Source organism: Psammomys obesus, unplaced genomic scaffold (assembly GCF_907164565.1).
Source record: "Psammomys obesus unplaced genomic scaffold, mPsaObe1.curated_primary_1811, whole genome shotgun sequence".
Taxonomy (NCBI): domain Eukaryota; kingdom Metazoa; phylum Chordata; class Mammalia; order Rodentia; family Muridae; genus Psammomys; species Psammomys obesus.
Genome location: NW_026596120.1, coordinates 6,323,339 through 6,342,463, shown reverse-complemented (window position 1 = coordinate 6,342,463; position 19,125 = coordinate 6,323,339). Strand labels below are relative to the sequence as shown.

General features: G+C 41.3%; 1 protein-coding gene across 8 annotated transcripts in view; it reads right to left on the bottom strand.

Annotated features, from left to right (window-relative positions):
- Tfdp2 (transcription factor Dp-2) overlaps positions 1-19,125 on the bottom strand; it is a 127,245-nt gene that overhangs the window by 107,657 nt on the left and 463 nt on the right. For all 8 annotated transcript variants that reach the window (XM_055629590.1, XM_055629589.1, XM_055629591.1 and 5 more), the window contains exon 2: positions 13,640-13,700. The gene's annotated coding sequence lies outside the window, so the exon portion shown is untranslated. The remainder of the gene's footprint in view (positions 1-13,639; positions 13,701-19,125) is intronic.

Here is a 19,125-nt window from a genome sequence, read left to right as displayed (position 1 = left end):
ACACACACACACACACACACACACACACACACACACACACACACGACATAGCAGGTACACACCCATACACATCAAATAAGTGAATGGAATAGACCACCAAGATGGCTCAGAGAGTAAAGGTGTTTGCTACCAAGCCAGACAACCTGAGTTCAATCCACAAAATGCACATGGTGCAAGCAGGGCACCAATGCCTCCAAGCTGTCCTCTGCCCTCCTATACTTTACAATATAAATTCCCCAAAGTCAATTCCTCTCTCAACCCCTAGCAAAGTTGGATTATTGATATACTGCTAAAACCTTAAAGATTTTTTAATTTCAAGTTCATGTAATTTTAAGAGTACAAATATTCTTAATCAGTTATAACAAAAACTTAAGAAAATTACACTAGGCCTTCTGCCCAAAGAAGCAACATTAAATAAAACTGACAATATTTAGAACAAAATCACATTTCAAATTCCTGTCAAGAACCAAACAGAGCTGGACATAGCAGCACATGCCTTTAGTACGTAGGAAGCAGATCTCTGTGAGTTTGAGATCATACGAGTTCCAGGCCAGCCAGCTAGGACTATATAGTAAAACCCTGAGTGGAGGAGACTTCAATTGTGGTTAGATGTATCAACTCGCAAACAAAGAAGAAATATCAGAATTACCCTAGACTTTTCATCAATACCCATAAAAGCCAGAAGAACATGGAATGAAATATGTCAAGCTTTGAAAGTAAATTAACTGTGAAAGAAGAGTTCTATACCCTGCAAAGCTCTCTCTCAAAACTGATGGAGAAATAAAGGTATTTCAAAGCAAAAACAAATTAAGGCACTTAATGACAACCAAGTCAGCACTACAGAAAGCTCCCCCACCCCCTTTTGTTTTCTGAAATAAAAGTCCTAGCTGCCTTGAATTCGCTCCATAGACCAGGCTGGCCTTGAATTCACGGAGATCTACCTGCTTCTGACTCCCAGAGTGCAGGGATTCAAAGCATGCACCATCACCTCCAGCCTGCAGAAAGCTCTTAATGAAACAGTTTGCAGGGAGAAAGAAGAAAGTCTCCTTCGTGTGAATACATCAAAGCATACACTCCTTGAAAAAAACAAATCAGACTCAGCAAACCATGTCCAACACAGCAACTCAGGCAAACCCTCATGTCTCACCCAGAAGGATAAGAAATACCATCAAGTTCTTAGTTAGCCCCCTGTACTTACACAAATATCTGAAAAATAAAACAACTTTACAATTCACATCATCATATGAGTGCAGCAGGTGATCCCCTCCAAAGGGAAAACATAAAGTGGAACTCTTAAGAAAGGAGAACAGGAGGAGAGAGGCAGTGATGATGTACGTTATAATCAAAGTACATTATACACATGTATGAAACGGCTCAGAGAAATACATCGCTTTATATAATATATGCTAGCAAAAAGTTGAGAATGATAAAAAATTAATTTTAAAAATTAAACAATTCCTCACACTAACTCTAGAGAACTAACTCCATCTTACAAGAAGGAAAATTAAGTCTGCTCATAATTAACTTGCTCATAATCACACAGAGTTAAAATTTATTGCATGATATAATTAAAGGAGAAGATTTAGTGGTTTCATTTTAAAGTAACTTAAGATTTTAAAACCATATTAAGTGGTATTTGTATTACTTATAAATGCTTGAGAATATAAATTCTGTATTAAATACTGGTCTGCATGGTGAGTTTCAGGACAACCAAAGACACCCTGTCTTAAAAAAAAAAAAGGAAGGAAAAAAAGAAACAACCAAACTTCTAGAAAAAGTATAAGATCATCTGTTTTACTTAAAGAAAATTAACTAGATAAGTATGTATATCTCATATCTTAAAATGTCATACCCTTTATCAGACTCTAGAATACAATGAAAAATCTGACATAATCATAAATTAACAAACAAAAGCTGTCACTGATTTTCTCAAGTTTCAAAGAAGATAACAGATTTTTTTTTCCTTTTTCTTTTTCTTCCCAAGAACCACCTTTGGGAAAGAAAAAGGAGAATGATATACATGCTTGCTATTAAAAACAAAATCCAGATATACAAAAGAGCACAAAGAAAATGAAAACTAATTTTTTTATTTTTGTTTTGTATTTATTTTTTATTATTTCATTTAATTCATTTATTCATTTCATTATTTTATTATTTCATTTAACATACGATTGCTCTATGTGCATGTATGTACACCTTTGTGCTAGAAGAAGGCAACAGATCCTAGTATAGATGGCTGTGAGCCACCATGTGGTTTCTGGGAATCGAACTCAGGACCTCTGGAAAAACAGACAGTGCTCTTAGCTGCTGAGCCATCTCTCCAGCCCCTTGTTTTGTTTTTTGAAACAGGGTTTCTCTGCACAGCCTTGGCTGTCCTGGATTTGTTTTGTAGACCAGGCTGTCCTCAAACTCAGAGAGATCAACTTGCCTGTCTCCCCAGCACTGGGATTAAAGGCATGTGCTACCACTGCCCAGAAAAAATCTTTACCTTATCACTGAAAGTGAAAATCCTAATGGTATTTGTACACATGCTCACAGTTACCTATATCTATACAGATGAATAAACATAAACAGAATATGAATACATAACGAGGTGAATAAGCAAGTCACACTTTCATTGACAATTTGACTCAAAATGACTCACTGAACAAGCACACATTGCTAACTATAATCCTAACACTTGAGCAGAGGGTCTCAACCTGTGTGTCACAGTGTCCTTGGGAGTCGCGTACCAGATACCCTGCATAGTAGATACTTACATTACAATTCATAGCAATGTCAAAATTAACAGTTACGAGCTAGTAACAAAAATCAATTTATGGCTGGAGGTCACCACAACATGAGGAACTGTATTAAAGGGTTGCAGCATTAGGAAGGTTGGGAATGGCTGCTTAAGAGGCTGAGATGAGATGACTTCAAATTTGAGAATGGCCTAGGCTACATATCAAGACTGTTCACTAAGGAGGAGAAAAAAGATGGGCTGGTGGCACACATCTAGCACTCAGGAGGTTCAGCCTCTGGGAGAAGAATCCCTGGGCTACACAGAGAACAGCAAGCCACACAGGGGGACATAGCAGACCCTATCTCAAAAAGAAATTTCCATAATACAGGCTCATTTTCAAAAATTAATTTAATGAAAGTTTATACATACTTACAATTTTTATTCAATAATGTTTTTAAAAAACACATACACACAAAGTAAACCTTTTTCAAACCTTGACCCCTCCACCTCAGCTATAATTATTAACAATGGATGGATAACATAATCAGGAATTTACTAAAACATATTTATTTTTTGGTTATATACCTGAAAAAATTAAATTTATTGGTACCTAAAAACATTCTGTTCATAAAAATATAAATAAAGAAAATGCCCTAACTGAACACTTCAAATCTCATTTGAAAACCAGTGTTAGTATGGTAAATGTTGCAGAGCGCTCATTCTATGTATTTTCATCTACATACTAATGTGTAAAGAAATGCAACACCTTAAAAAAAAAAAAGCTTTACATCTGTGCAAGATGCTACACAACTGTCATCCCAATACCTGAGAGAGTGAGGCAAGAGAATCTAAAATTTGAGACCAGCCTTGGCTATGTCCTCAGCAAGACTGTGTCTCAAAAACAACAAAAACAGGACTACGATGCAGCTCAGTGGAGGAGCATTTCCTAACACATACAAGGCCCTGAGTTTGAATCTCAACACTGAAGGAAAGGAAAGGGAAAAAATACACACACACACATACACAACATATATATGCTATAGAGATGGTTCAGCAGTTAAAAGCACTGTCTGCTCTTCCAGAGGACTTGGGATCAATTCCCAGTAGCCACATGGCAGCTCCCAACCATCTATAACTCCAGTTCCAAAGAATCTGTTACCACCTTCTGGCTTCCACAGGCACCAGGCACACAGACATGTATACAGACAAACATTTATGCACATAAAATAAATTAAACTTAAAATCTATAAAGAGAAATATATATGCATGTAGATGCATCTTTATTTTATCACTTTTAAATGATATCCTACTGTAATGTTTTTTCTCATTTAAAATACTATCAATAGCACTAACTTTTCATAGTGACAGTCTTGTAGCTAGAGTATAGTAATAGTTACATAAATCTGTATAAGATTTACATATTACATATTACATAAATATGTATATGCCATAAAATTATACATAAAACAATAAAGAATATGTGCATTTAAAACTGTAAAATTCACAGTACAGTTGATGATATTATACCAAAGTAAATTTCCTGGTTTTGACAATACTGTAGTAATTCATATATGTTATCACAAGAGGGAAGGTGAGTGAGAGGTCTATGGAACCTGTCTGTTCTAGTCTACAACCACTTCTTGAGTCTGCTACCCTTTTAAAATAAAAAGGGCTAGGGTTAATTAATAGCTCAGTGAAGATCTGAGTTCAAATCCCTAGAACCAACGTAAAGCCAAGCGCATAGCACATGTCTGTAAGCCCAATGGTTCCTCACTGAGATGGGAGGCAGAAATAAGAGAACTCCTCCAGCACTTCAGCCACCTCGTCTGGTTTACAAATCAAGAAAAAGAAGAGAGAGAGAAAAGAAATCTGATTTTCAAACAAGGCAAGTGAAGACAGACATCAGAGGCTGTCCTCTGACCTCAACAAACACACCACAGTACATGCACACCCAAACACAAATCAGATACACACCCATGCATATATATTACACACAAATACACATGCAGTAAGAGTCAGGTATTCTGGCACGGGCCTGTAACCTCAGAACTTTGGAAGCTAATCTAGGAGACTGGCAGGCTCAAAGCTAGCCTGAACTACACAGTGAGACCCTGCCCCCCAAAAAAAGACAAATGGAGACAGAGAAAATATGACCAGGTAACTCTTTATCTTTTTCGTTGTTGTTTTTGATTTTTGAGACAGGGTTTCTCTGTAGCCTTGGCTGTCCTGGACTCCCTCTGTATTCCAGGCTGGCCTTGAACCAAGAGATCCTCCTACCTCTGCCTCCTAGAGTGCTGGGATTACAGGCATGCACCACCATGCCCAGCTATAACTCTTCTCTTTAATTGTTAATATACCAACATGGCAAAGGGAGAAGTCAAAGGATATAAAAAAAGTACACTGAAATGCCACTTCCCAGCCCACTGTGGGCTGTGCCATCTCTAAGCAACTGGACCTAGGGTGTGTAAGAAGGCAAACTGACGAAGCCAAAAGGAGCACGGCAGTAAGCAGTGTTCGTTCACAGTCTGCGCTTCCGTTCCTGCCTCCAGGTTCCTGCCCTTCATAATGGAATACAACTTAAACTGAAGTAAACCCTTATCCTTCCCACGTTGCTTTTGGTCACAATATTTATCATAAGAACAGAAACCTAACACACACACACACAGAGGAAATGACAAGTATTTGCAAGGAGCTGTGTGCCTTGCTGGTGGGAATGTAAAGTGATTCAGCTTTGATGGAAAACAGTATAGTGGTTTCTCAGAAGTTAAAAGCTTGTTGTGGCTATAAACATGGTTTTCGTTTTGGTCCCAGGTGTGGGACGTGGGACTGATTCAGATGGTCCACAGCAGCAGACTATTTCCTTCCTGCAGGCTCTGAGAAAAGCTCTTTACCAGCTGCAGATAGTTTAAATCTGAGGACTCTGGAGAAGGAATAAATGCCAGGGCCCACAGAGTGTGGAGTAATTCTGAGAAAGAACAAGGTGGCTGCTTCCTCCCTGCAGCTCCTGTTACTGCTGCTGCTGTGAGACAAGAAGTTGGAGATCTCCTGAACTGAGGATTGGACTGGCTCCAAGGAACCCGAGGACTTTAACCAGCAGGAAGCAGCTAAGAGAACTGTGGCCCCTCTCCCACTAACCCTTTCCCTCTCCTACTTGGTGTTGGGGTGTTGGAAGGGTTTGGGGTGGAGTAGGGAAAAAAAAGATAAGTTTTCAAAAAGTATGCCAACAAAAGCTAAGGTTAAAGGTGTTGCTCAGTTGTAGAGTGTTTACTTAACATGTATGAAGTCCTAGACACAATGCCCAACACTACAAAAACAAACCACCCACCAAACTGTGTTCTACAGTAACTGACAGGCTCTAGCAGACCCAAGCACGGCAAGTGAGACACAGTTTTTGCCTTTTATCCTTCTCTCTTCCCTCTATTTTGTTAAACCCTTAGAATACATTCCTAAAGCTAGCCATCAAGGTCTATTTTATTTGGCCACTTCTTCCTCCTGAGGCTGATCACCAAGGTCTAGTTTTCAAAGTATTGAAATCCAGCAATAAGAAAAACCCTTTGCCTATCCTAATAAACTTGTCCAATCAAAACTAAACACTTATCCTAGCACAGGGTTTCCCTTTTCCCCTTTATAAGCTGTCACTTGCCTGTGTGTCACATCTGTCTCCTCTCTATTCAGAGGTAGTCCTTTGGCCCTCCAGGACAAATATTTCTTCTCTCTTTCCCTTGCTCCTTTTTCCCTTCTTGCTCATCCTCTATGTCTTTGTCTCTTATTCCTTGGCCTTTCTCCCTGTGGGGCAAATAAATCTCCTTTATGCTGAGAACTTGGTCTTAGTGTGTCCTGGGCATTTTCCTTTCAGTAATAATCCCACACTTTGGAATGTGGAAAACCCCATATCTGGGTACATACCCAAAAGAACTACAAGTGGAGGCACAAACAAGCTTTTGTTTGTTTTGAGTGTTTTGGGGACAGGGTCTCACTATTCAGCCCTGGGTGGCCTGCAACTGGCTCTGTAGACTGGACTGGCCCTGAATTTTTGGTGATCCACCTGCCTCTGCCCTCCAAGTACTGCGATTACATGCATGTGTCATCATGTCCTACTTCAAACATATGTTTGTATGTTCATGTCCACAGTAACAGTAGTCACAATGGTTGGTTTTTTTTTTTTTTTAGATTTATTTTACTTATTAGGTATACAATATTCTGTCTGCATGTACATCTGCACACCAGAAGAGGGCACCAGATCTCATTATAGATGGTTGTGAGCCACCATGTGGTTACTGGGAATTGTACTCAGGACTTCCGGAAGAACAGCCAGTGTTCTTAACCTCTCCAGTCCCATCACAATAGTTAAGATATAAAAAAACAAACAAACAAAAAACACTAAATATCTATTGAAGGATGAATTTATAATCAAGGTAGAACATATAAATATAATAATGAATTAAAAAGGAGGAGCTTTGCAAAAAAATAAGATTCTCATATATGCTCTAACATTAATGTAGTGAAAAAGTCCAGTCACTAAAAGCGAAGCATTTTATGACTTAATGAGGTAACTGGAGAAGCTGACTTCATAAAATAAAATGGGCTGCCAGGCCTTGGGGGAAATAAAATGGGGAACTATTATTTAACTGATAGTTTCAATGCTGCAAGATAAAAGAAGTTCTGGAGAAGGGTGGTGTGGCTGGTGTTTGCCAATGGGATGAACGTGCTTGAAAACACTAAACTGTGAGCTTTTCTTTTCCTTTGGTTTTTTGAGACAGGGTTTTTCTGTGTAGCCCAGGCTGTCCTGGACTTGCTCTGTAGACCAGGCTGGCCTCGAATTCATAGAGATCTGCCTGCTTCTACCCCTCCCAGTGCTGGGATTACAGGCATGCACCATCGTGCCTGGCTTGTGTTTTCTTCTGGTTTTTCATCACAGGGTTCCTCTGTGTAACCCTAACTGTCCTACAACTCACTCTGTACACCAGGCTGAGTTAAACTGTGTTCTTAAAAAACAGTTGACATAGGAGTTGGAAAGATGGCTTCATCAGTTAAGAGCACTGGCTGTTCCTCCAGAGAATGTGGGTTCAGTTCCCAAAACCCACATGGCAGCTATCTGTAACTCTAGCTCCAGAAGTTCTGACACCTTCACACAGGTACACAGGGAGACAAAACACCAGTGTACATAAAATAAAAATAAATAATTATAAAAATTAGTTGAGATAGTAAATTTTATGTTACATGCATTTTACTACCAAAGGGGGAAAAAAAAAAAGAAAAGAACTGGGTTTATATTCAACAGTAAAGTGATTGCCTAGTATGGGAAAAGCCCTGGGTTTGGTCCCTGATTTTAAGCAGGGGTGAACCTTGGACCAAAAAAGCAGGCGGAGAGAAAAAAAAGACTATCTACAAAGAAATGACAACATCTCTCAACAACACTAGAAATAAACAACTCGCTTAAGGTACTCGGGAAGATTATCAAACCTTAATACCAAATTAGTTCAAAATTCAGGTGCAGAGCTGGAGAATATGGCTCAGTAATTAAGAGCACTCTCTGCTTTTGCAAAGGACCTGGGTTCCATTCCTAACACCCACATCAGATCTCTCCAGTTCCAGAGATCTGATGCCCTCTTCTGCCCACCTCAGGCACCTGCACACAGTGAAGCATACAAACACAATGACATGCATGTATGCAAATATATATACATATACACACATACATGTATATACATAAACAATAAAACACAAATAAAAATAAAATATATTTTTTAATGCAGAGAAAAAAAGACATTTTCAAAAGTTGACTCTTAAAGCCAAGTGTGGTAGTATAACACTGAAATCCCAGCACCTGGGTGATGGACAGGGAAATCAAGACTTTAAGGCTATTCTCAGCTACGCAGTGAGCTCAAGGCTAGACTTAATGACATTAGACTCTGTCTAAAATGAAAGGTTGACTTTCAGTAGACAGTTCAATACAGACCTCCCAATAGCCATGTATGGTGACACACTTACAATTCCAGGACTCAGAAGATAGCAGGACAATCAGGAACTCAAGGCCTGATTAGCTTACAGGAGCCTTCCATAATATGTGCTTCCAGAAAATAGAAAGTAATCAAAATTCAAAGCAAATTCAAGACAGGGAACTACAGAAATAAAGTATGAGAATTTGTAAACATTCACCAGTTCTGTGGGCAATATACTAACTTTAGAAGATAATGCCAGAGGGGAAAAGAAGAAAATGGAAGCGAGCTACCTCAGGGCATTCCCTTGCCCTGTCTCCTGGCTGCTGTTAATTGGACAGCTCTGTTTGAATGTGTGTGGAGGTATTCACAGAGATCAGAAGTGGGCCACTGGATCCCTTGGAGCTTCTGGAGTTACAGGCACTTGTGAACTGCCTCATGAGGGTTCTGGGATCTTCAATAAAGCATGAGAACTCTTAACCTCTCAGCCATAACTACAGCCCCTTCTAGGCACTTCTTTTTTTTTTTTTTTAGTAATTATTTTTATTTTATGTGCATTTGTGTTTTGCCTTCATGTATGTCTGTGTGAGGGTGTCGGGCCCCCTGGAACAGGAGTTACAGGCAGTTGTGAGCTGCCATGTGGGTGCTGGGAATTGGACCAGGGTCCTCTGGAAGAGCAGTCAATGCTCTCAACCACTGAACCATCTCTCCAGCCCCTGCTAGGCACTTCTTAATCCAAAACAGTTGGTAATCAGATTCACTACCATGAGCTGAAGAGAGCTCAGTGATTAAGAGTTGCTCTTCCAGAGGAACTGAGTTCAGTTCCCAACACCCACATCAGCCATCTCACAACTCCAGTTTCTGGATCTCCATCACCTTCTTCTGGCCCCACTGGCACCTGCACCCATGTATACATCCCTATACACAGGCACTCAAACACAAAACTTAAAAAATTTAATAAAGAAAGATTAACCGTTAGACTCTTGGTTGTTACACAGTCATACACAGCTAAACAAAAAGACTATTCTGAGAAATAAGTTGTTAGGTGAGTCTGTTAAACATCAAGAACTTACACAAACCTAGATGGTGCAGGCTACACACTACTAATGACACTATGTGTGTACTGACGGCAGTTTAACAAAGCATAGTTTTACAGTACCCTTTTTAATAAATAGAAAGCATGTACTCTAAAACGACAATGAAAAATACAGCAAATAGACCAGTAACATGATTTATTATCACTATCAAGTATTATGTATTATACACAATGAAAGTCGTTATATTCTCTTATGACCAGCATCTCCACCAATATGTGAGTAACGTGCTAGACTACAATGGACGACTTTACTACGCCACAGGAATTTTTTATCACCATTATACCCTTACGGGGCCAGTGTCGTATATGTAGTATGTAGTCTCTTAACTGAAACACAATGCAGCTCATGACTCTACTACAGTTGTGTAAAACTGCTAATACTGAGGCTAGTGAGATTCCAGTCACCACAAAGCATGAAAATCTGACTCAGGATCCCTAGCACCCATGTAAAAAGGCCAGGTGCAGAAGCATCACAACTGTGATGAAGCAGGTAGATACCTGGGGCTTGCTGCATACATACACACACATGAAAACATACATGCACAACATACACAAAACCTGTTAATAGTCATGGAAACTGAATAATGACTGTAACAAAACACTTCACATTCTTTCATAACTTTTCTAGGACCTAAATTAGTCCAAAGTCAAACATGTGGGCTGGGATGTAGCTCAGTTAGTGGAGTACTTGCATAGCATGAATAAAATTCTCATTTTAATCCATAGCACAACATAAAAGCAAAACAGGTACAGTGGTTCCTAGCTGTAATCCCAGATCTCATGGGAGGGAGGAAGAAGGATCAGGAAGAGGATTAAGATCCTCCTAAGCTCTACAGAGCTCATGACCAGCTTGAAATCCTGTCTCAAAAAAAAAAAAAAATTCCTTGGGGCTGGAAAGATAGCTCAGTGGTTGAGAGCTTGCTGCTCTTCCAAAGGACCCAAATTTGATTCCCAGCACTTATATCAAGTGACTCTCAACTGCCTGTAACTTCAACTCTTAAGAAACTCAACAAACACCCTCTTCTGGCCCCTTGATGGTAACTGCACAATCATGGTGCACACTCACGTGTAATAATATAAAGACAAAAATAATGAACCTTATATAGACATAGACGTAGAGTGCTAACGTGACATGTGCAAAGTTCTGCTATTCCCAGCACTGCAAAAGTGGGAGGAAGAGAAAAAGGGAAGAAAGGAAGAAAAAAAGGAAGGAGAGAGGAAAGAAGGCAGGATGAGAGGGATCAGTGTCACAACAAGGAAAAAAAAAAACTAAAAGGAGATAAGGATAAAAATCTTACCAGCCCGTAAGTCAGTAGAGTAGCCCTGGAGAAGAAAGGGCTTAGGTCTAGGTGCTGCTGATTATGTTTCTGGTCCGAGACGGGAAGATACACACACACACACTTTTCTCTGTTACACAGCACCCTGGCTGTTCTGAACTCTCTTTGTAGACTGGGCTGGCCTCAAACTCCCAGAGATCCACTACGTGTACGATTTTCTTTAAATCTATCACATTTCCCCCAAAGTATTTTAACTTAAAAAAAAATATTTATATTTTTACTTTATTTATACTGGTGTTTTGCCTGCATGTGCCAGCAGAAGCCAGAAGAGGGCGTCCAATCCCCTAACTAGAGTCGTTAGCCACTGTTTTAGTGCTGGGACTTGAACCCTGCTCTTCTGGAAGAGCACAAGTGCTCTTAACCACCAAACCTTCTCTCCAGCCCATTCATTTTTTAGTTATTTACTTTATCTTATGCATTGGAGTGTATGTGCACGTGTTTGCCTGGTGCCCTTGAAGGCCAGAAAAGGGCCTGAAACTGGAGTTGCAGCAGTTGTAAGCTGCCTGGTGGTGCTGAGACCTGAATATGGGTCCTCTGCAAGAGCAAGTGCTCTCAGCCACTAAGCCATTTCTCCAGCCCTCTACTCCAAGTATTTCTAAGATGGTTTTACCTCTAGGACTAAAGATATGAGGAAGATTTAAAAATTATTTTAATTTAAAGCAGTCAAATACTAACATAACAAGTCAAAAAGGGAAATCTAGGACACTAGACCCAGCAGAGTCCTGAAAGTAAGTCTGGCCTACTACTTCTCCTCTTTTTGGATACCAGGTCCCTATGTTTTTAAAGAAATACAGAAATGTAGACAAGATACTGGAGCTAAGAATCAGAGTAGACAAGACAGAATGCCTAAGTGGAGAGCTCCCCACCTCAAATAACGTTCACAACTTGTGAATCTGACGACTAATGCTGCCAAACTGACAGGACCTAGAACACCAAAGAGACCAGGCTCTGGACACAGCTAAAAAGAACAGTCTAGATGAAGTTAACGGGTAGGATGACCCGCCATAACTCTGAGCAGCGCCCTTCCCTGGCCCGTCATCCTCTTTACGTCCTGACCACACTGTGCTCACAGCTGCAGTGACCAGCTGCTTCAAGCTCTTGCTGCCATGACTTCTCCACATTGCGGACTGTACCTCAAACAGTGAGCCCAAATTAACCCTTCCTGGAGCTGGGAAAAAATGTCTCAGTGGTTAAGAGGGCTGCTGCTCTTCCAGAGGAAGATGAGCACCTGGCACCCACACCAGGTGGCTCGTAACAGCCTGTAACTCCGGCTCACTCTACAGGTATCCACATTCACATGGCAGAAACACAAGCACATACATATACAAAGTATAAAATCTTTTTTTTTTAATAAACTTTTCCTTCCTTCAATTGCCTTTGTCAGATATTTCATCATCACAACAATAAAAAAAGACAGAGTACAAACTAGAGCTGGGCATGGTGACTCACTCCTATAATCTCAGCACTCAGGAAGAAGTGGGCAGATCTCTGTGAGTTTCAGGCCAGCCTGTTCTATATAGGAGGTTCCAGGCCAGCTGGGGCTACATAGTGAGATGAGATAAAAGAGAGAGAGAAAGGAAGAAAAGAAAGAGAAAGAGGAAGAAACAGAAATGGAAAGAGAAAGAAACAAAGAGAAAGAGAGAAAGAAACAAACAAGGAAGGAAGAAAAGAAGGAAGGAAGGGAGAGGAAGGGAGTAAGAGGGCTTCTGATTTTAGACATAAATACTTGACTAAAATCAGGTTAGTTTTCAAAACTGATAGAGATTAATTTTAAGTTCATCTAGGTGTTCCAAGTAAAATAGTAACGGGGCACAGGCTGGAGCTTGGGAAGCATTACTATCTATGCCTACTGCTGTAGGAATCCTAATCTTAATAACTAGACAGCAAGCCAAAAATCCCTCTATCCTTAAATAAAAGTTTAAGAAAGAGATGACTGCCGGGAGATGGCTTAACCAGTAAAGGCCTGCCGTGCACGGGGCCGGAGTTCAGCTCCTCAGCACCCACACAGAAAAGCCAGGTGCAGTGGCCGAATGGCAGCACCAGGAAGGAAGCCCTGGGGCTCGGTGAGCAGGAAGTCTAGCCACTGAGCTCCAGGTTCAATGAGGGACCGCCTCAAAACAAAGTCAGAAAATGACTGAGGAAGACACTTGACCTTCACCTCTGGCTTCCATGTTCATCTGTGCACACACAAGCCAGCACCTGCATGGCACACACACATGAACACATATGGACCAAAACACTCAGAAAATGGCTTCGCTCAAGAACAAGCTGAGTTAAATTCATCTTGGTATGCTGGGATACATGTTTACAAATACTTGTTTGTTTTGATATAAGGTCTAACTATGTCACCCAGGCTAACCTTTAGCCTCAAAAGTCCTCCTGCCCAGGCTGTTATAAAACACGTGCCTCCTACATCAGTGTCCTGGGTGATGGGGAAACAAGCTTAGAGTTCTTCGTACAGTGAATCTGCACATACACATTCTGTATTTATATACATGTGTACTTACTTACACAAACACAGAGATATAGATACACACATACATACCTAGACAGTCTATCAAGGCTCTCTCTTCAGCAGTTTGTCAGAACGCTTATTCAATACAAACCTAGAATAAAGTGAAGAGAAAAAAATCTTTTTTATGTAATATTTCTACTTTTATACTAGAGACACATATAACTGTATTAAATACACTCTTTTCGTGGCTATCGACTTAATTTGCCAGGCATACTCAACCCTAGTTCCTAACAGCAACATGAGCCACAGCACCCTTATGAAGTACTGAGACTAATAACATTACAATTGCTACTGGATTTCTATCATCCCTTTGAAATATATTTAGGATTTTTTTTTTCTTTCAACAACTTTCAAATGTACAAAATTTATTTGATTTTTTGGGGAGTACATACGCCACAGCACCCGTGTGGAGGTCAGAGGACAATTTTACGGACTCAGTTTTCCTTTCATCGTCCTGTGGGATCTGGAAGTGATTGCCTATTCAGCAGGCTTGCATGGCAAAAGCCTTTACCTGAACCCTCTGCCAGCACGCCTTCAACAGTTCTTAGGTTTTATGTTATTTCATAATATTCCTCTTAGTTTTGGCTTACACCAATTTAATTTTTTTTTCTGAATTAATTTCTAATAAGTCAAACCTGTAATATAGCAAGAGGAAAAATAAGCCTTAAATATTTTGTTACAAAGAAATCTGCTTGGGATTGAAAGATAGCACAGTGATTAAGAGCATTTAGTACTCATGCAGAGAACCCAAGTTCAACTCCCAACACTCATGTAAGGCCGTTCACAACCATCCGTAACTCCAACTCTGTAACATCTCTGGCTTTGCTGGACAATTGCACTCAAATAGACACACCCACACACAGCCACGCGCACATACACATAATTCTTTTTTAAATAAAAAAGTAAGCCTTAAAAATTAAAATATATCAAAAAATAAATATTTTTAAAAATTAAAATATATGATGGGCTGTAGTGACACACACCTTTAATTCCAGCACTCAGGGAGGCAGAGGCAGGCGGATGTCTGTGAGTTTGAGGCCAGCCTGATCTACAGAGCGAGTCCAGGACAGACAGGGCTACATAGAGAAATCCTGTCTTTGTGTGTGTGTGTGTGTGCGTGCGCTTTAAAGCCTGATTATCAATATACAGCTGAGTACAAATTCATGGCTGGGGAGATGGTTCAGCAGGGGTTTCTGTTCTTGCAGAGGACCAGAGTTCAGTCCCCTGCAGCCCTGCCTATGGAACTGATGCCCTCTCCTGATCATTGCAGGTGTCTACACACAGGTACACACACACACGTACACACACAAATAAATGTCATCAAATTTAAAAAGAAGAACGGGCAGAACCAGGCATGATGGACTGTGCCTGTAATCTCAGGCAGAAAACAGTGAGTCTGAAGAAAATAGCAAGACCCTATCTCAAAAACAACAGCAACACTTAGAAGAGCATAGACAAATTTAGTTGGTTCTCTATTGAGAAACGCTGGCCCATTCTTAGGTGTTTACAGCTGTCTTTTTAAAGCCCTCTCCCCTTAAATCCTATGAGATAGACACTAACATTACTCCCATTTTGCAGATGAAGAAACTAACACTTGTTGTACAGCCAAGATTTAAAACCAGAAAAGCCAGCTTTTTTTTGAAGGTTTATTTATTTATATATATATGAATGCTCTATTTGCATGTATTTGCATGTATGTTTGCATGACAGAAGAGGGCATCAGATCCCATTACAGATGGTTGTGAGCCACCACATGCTTGCTGGGAATGGAACTTAGAACATCTGGAAGAGCAGCCAGTGCTCTTAACCCCTGAGCTATCTCTCTAGCCCCCAAAATTTACCTTCTTTGTTAATATAAGAAAATAAAATTTTCCCAGTAAAGGCAGGCAAATCTCTGTGCGTTCAAGGCCAGACTGGTCTACAAAGCAAGGATACACAGAGAAACCCTGCCTCAAAAAATTAAAAAATTTAAAAAAATTTTTAAGGAAAAGAAAAAAATTAAAATTTTAGGCTAGGTAATGGTAGTGCATGCCTGTAATCTCAGCACTCCGGGAGGCAGAGGCAGGTGGATTGCTGTGAGTTTGAGGTCAGCCTGATCTACAAAGCAAGTCCAGGACAGCAAGGCTACAACAAAGAAATCCTGTCTCGGAAAACTTCTGCCCCAGGCAGTGACTTAAGCCTGTAATGCCAGCACTTATAAGACTAAGGCAAGAGGACTAACACGAGTTTAGATCAGCTACTTAGTAAGTTCTAGGTCAGCCTATGCTTCAGTGTGAGGCCCTGGCTCAAAAAAATAAAGAGTTTAATTTATATGACTATGAATTAGCAGGATGTGACTGCCAAAGAAACACATCTACTGTTTTAAAGCCAATGTAAAGCCAGGAATAGAGGCTCCCATCTGTAACCGTCCCAGAGCTGGGCAGGGAGACTGTGGGAAGAGAAAGGGGTGGATTCCCAAGCCAGGCAGCCATTCCAGCAGCGGTTCTGTAAGAGATGTCTCAAATAAACAGGGTGGAGAGCCCTAGAGAAAGGGCTGACTTGTAGCCTCCGTGTGTACACACTGTACCTGTAGACAATGGCATTCATTCTTCTCCTGTGAGGATCTCAGATGAAAACAGTGACAGAAAAAAATCCTTTAGAAAAGTTTAATGATGAACAGTATTTTGTCAGCCAGGTGTTAGTGGCAGTGCCTTAAATTCTAGCACTTGGGAGACAAAGGCAGGCAGATCTCTGTGAGTTTAAGGCCAGCCTGGTCTACATAGTGAGTTCCAGGACAGCCACGAGACTATACAGTTACACCCTATCTGGGGTTGAGGGGTGGAGCTTTTTTGTCTAAAGAAAAGAACTGCCAGGTATACACATATAATCAATCCAAACACTCAGCAGGCTGAGGCAAGATGCTGTAAACTTTAGGCCAGCCTGAGCTATACAGCAAAACCCAGGGAAGAGAAGGGAAAAGGAAGAAGAGGAGAAATAGTATTGTAAGCATCTTGAAATATCTGCATTGAGAACATACTGTGAAAATACAAGTTCCAGTTCAGTAAAGGAAATAACTTATAAAAGTATGTCAGATGTGGGGTGCATGCCTACAATCCTAGCAGCTGGGGTGGGGGTGGGCCTAAAGCAGGAGAATTGCTGCAAATTTGAGGCCAGCTTAGGCTACAAGGTGAGTTTAGGGCCAGCCTAGAATATATAGGCAAGAAACTGTCTCAACAACACACACGAAAAGTTAATTGTTCAAATACCTTTGTCTCTGAAACTACGCAACTGTGAATGATCTCTCAAAAAGGTATAAATAAAAAATACTTTGCAAACCATTTCTAAGAGTTCATTAGCTTTCATTCAAATTATTCACGGACATTTAGGATCCTGTTATCACAGGTTAAAATGGAAAGGAGTAAAGTATTAAAAAGTGGGTACAGTTTTTTTAAAAAAAAGTTTGTTTTTTGAGGAGGGCATAGGTGTGGAGAAATGGAGTATAACTTTCAGGAGTGAGTTCTCTCCATCTACCCTGTCAGTCCCAGTGAAGAAGATAAGGTCGGCAGGCTTGGTGGGAAGCACCTTTACCTGAACTACCTTGCCAGCCCCAATTTATACTTAACCATCTTTAAAATCCTTGGACACTCCACACCTAGTTTCTTCTGAGAGGCATGATGACACATACCGAAGTGAGTCTAAAAGATGGTGAAAAGAGTGCACATCCTACTTCAAGTGGATCTTGTTATGGCTATTTTATTTTTCTGGTGCTGGGCCATCAATCTAGGACTGAGGTAATTACCCTACCTCTGAGCTATGTCCTGGCCCTCAAGCTGTATTTGGGAGCTCATGGCTCAGTTAAGAATTTTGGCTGCAAAGATAAAACTTGCATATGCCACTCCCAAGGGTGGAGGGGGGGGAATTATGGTCACAAAACAGTAAAATGAATAATTCAAATGATTTTATTTCTTAAATAATGTACAGTTGCCTGTAACTAAGGCAACTGAGAGGTTTAATAAATCTCGGGGCTTTCTTAACACATATAGGTGCTGCATTCCTGAGGCTGCAGCCACATGCCAGCACTGTGCCACAGACACCATGTCTGCCATAACATTAAGCTAGTTCCAGGCACAGGATGTTCTAAAACTAATTCCTCGGCGATCCGGTATACAAGTGTGACAGAACCTGGGGTCCGCCGGGCGATTCTATCTTCTGAGGCAATTTGAGAAGGAATACTTACAAGAATTCTAGTAATGGGACAATGATAAAGCTTTAATGAAACCGTAAGTTAACCAGTGAAATGGAAAATGCAAATAATAATAATAATAATAAACGTTCTGTACTCAACTTTGAATTCTGCCACACTGAAAAGAGACGAATAATTTAAGCCGTATTTCCTAGTTAAGATGATTTCAAACCATTAAGAGAACAAAACAAAAACAAGTGACTCCCCTGGGATGGGGGGGGGGGGGAGTAAGTCAAAAGAAAAACAGCAGCTGAGTCTGTAGAAGAGTGTTTCTCAAAATGTGGGTCGCGACCCCCTCGGGGAGTCGACCGACCCTTTCGACCCTTTCGCATAAGTCAGGGGCCTAAAACCATCGGAAAACTTAAGAGACTCATTGAGACATAGAGACTCACAGAGACATTGAGACTCATAACAACAGCGAAATCACAGCTACAGTTACGAAGCAGCAACGAAATAATTTCATGGCTGGGGATCCCCACACCACGAGGTAGTAAAGGACCGCAGAATTAGGAAGGCTGAGAACTGCTGGTGGAGAGGAAGTCAGGCATGTGGGATAGAGAGCTGGAGCCCCTGGAGATGGAACGAGGAAGGACAGACGCATTCAAAGGCTCAAAGGCACTTTCTGCAACTACTGTGGAAAAAAAAATGAACCTGTTAACTGTTCCTGCTTGCGGGATGTGTGTTGTTGCAGCGCTGAGGATCAAACCCAGGGCGTTAGGAACGCTAAGCCAACACTTCACTAGGCCAGGCTACAAGCCTGGTAACTACTTCAGCCGTGAAAGGACATGGGGTCCAGAGTCTCCTCCGGCATCCAGGGTAGTCACGCATTGAAGAGAGGTGAGCTTTGTTTCGGGCGCACTCCCCAGATCAGACCTTTCCCCTCTCGCCGTACCCTTCCCCCTCCTCGCACAGGCCGATCGGGTTCACTGAGGAATGACCTGAGCCCACGGAAAGCACCGGGACACGGGCGGGAGTCCCCGCACTTGTGCCACCCCTCGGCGGGAGCCCGCTGACATTTGCCCGGTGCCCTGCGCACAGCAACCACGGCCTTGCAGAATTCCTGCAAGATCTCCGGGCCGGGAGAGCAACCTCTGCCGGAGGGGAAAAAGTTCCTTTGGGGGGGAACCTGAGGGTCTCCCAGGTACGTGGAGCTTTGGGACCCTGAGAGGCACCGGGCAGAAACAAGACCCGGGGCTTGGGGATCACCCAGTGGGGGAGGAAAAGTCAGAAGACCGGGGCTAGAAGCCCAAGTCGGCCCTCGCCCTTTCCAATCCCGGAGGAGGGCGAGCCCAGC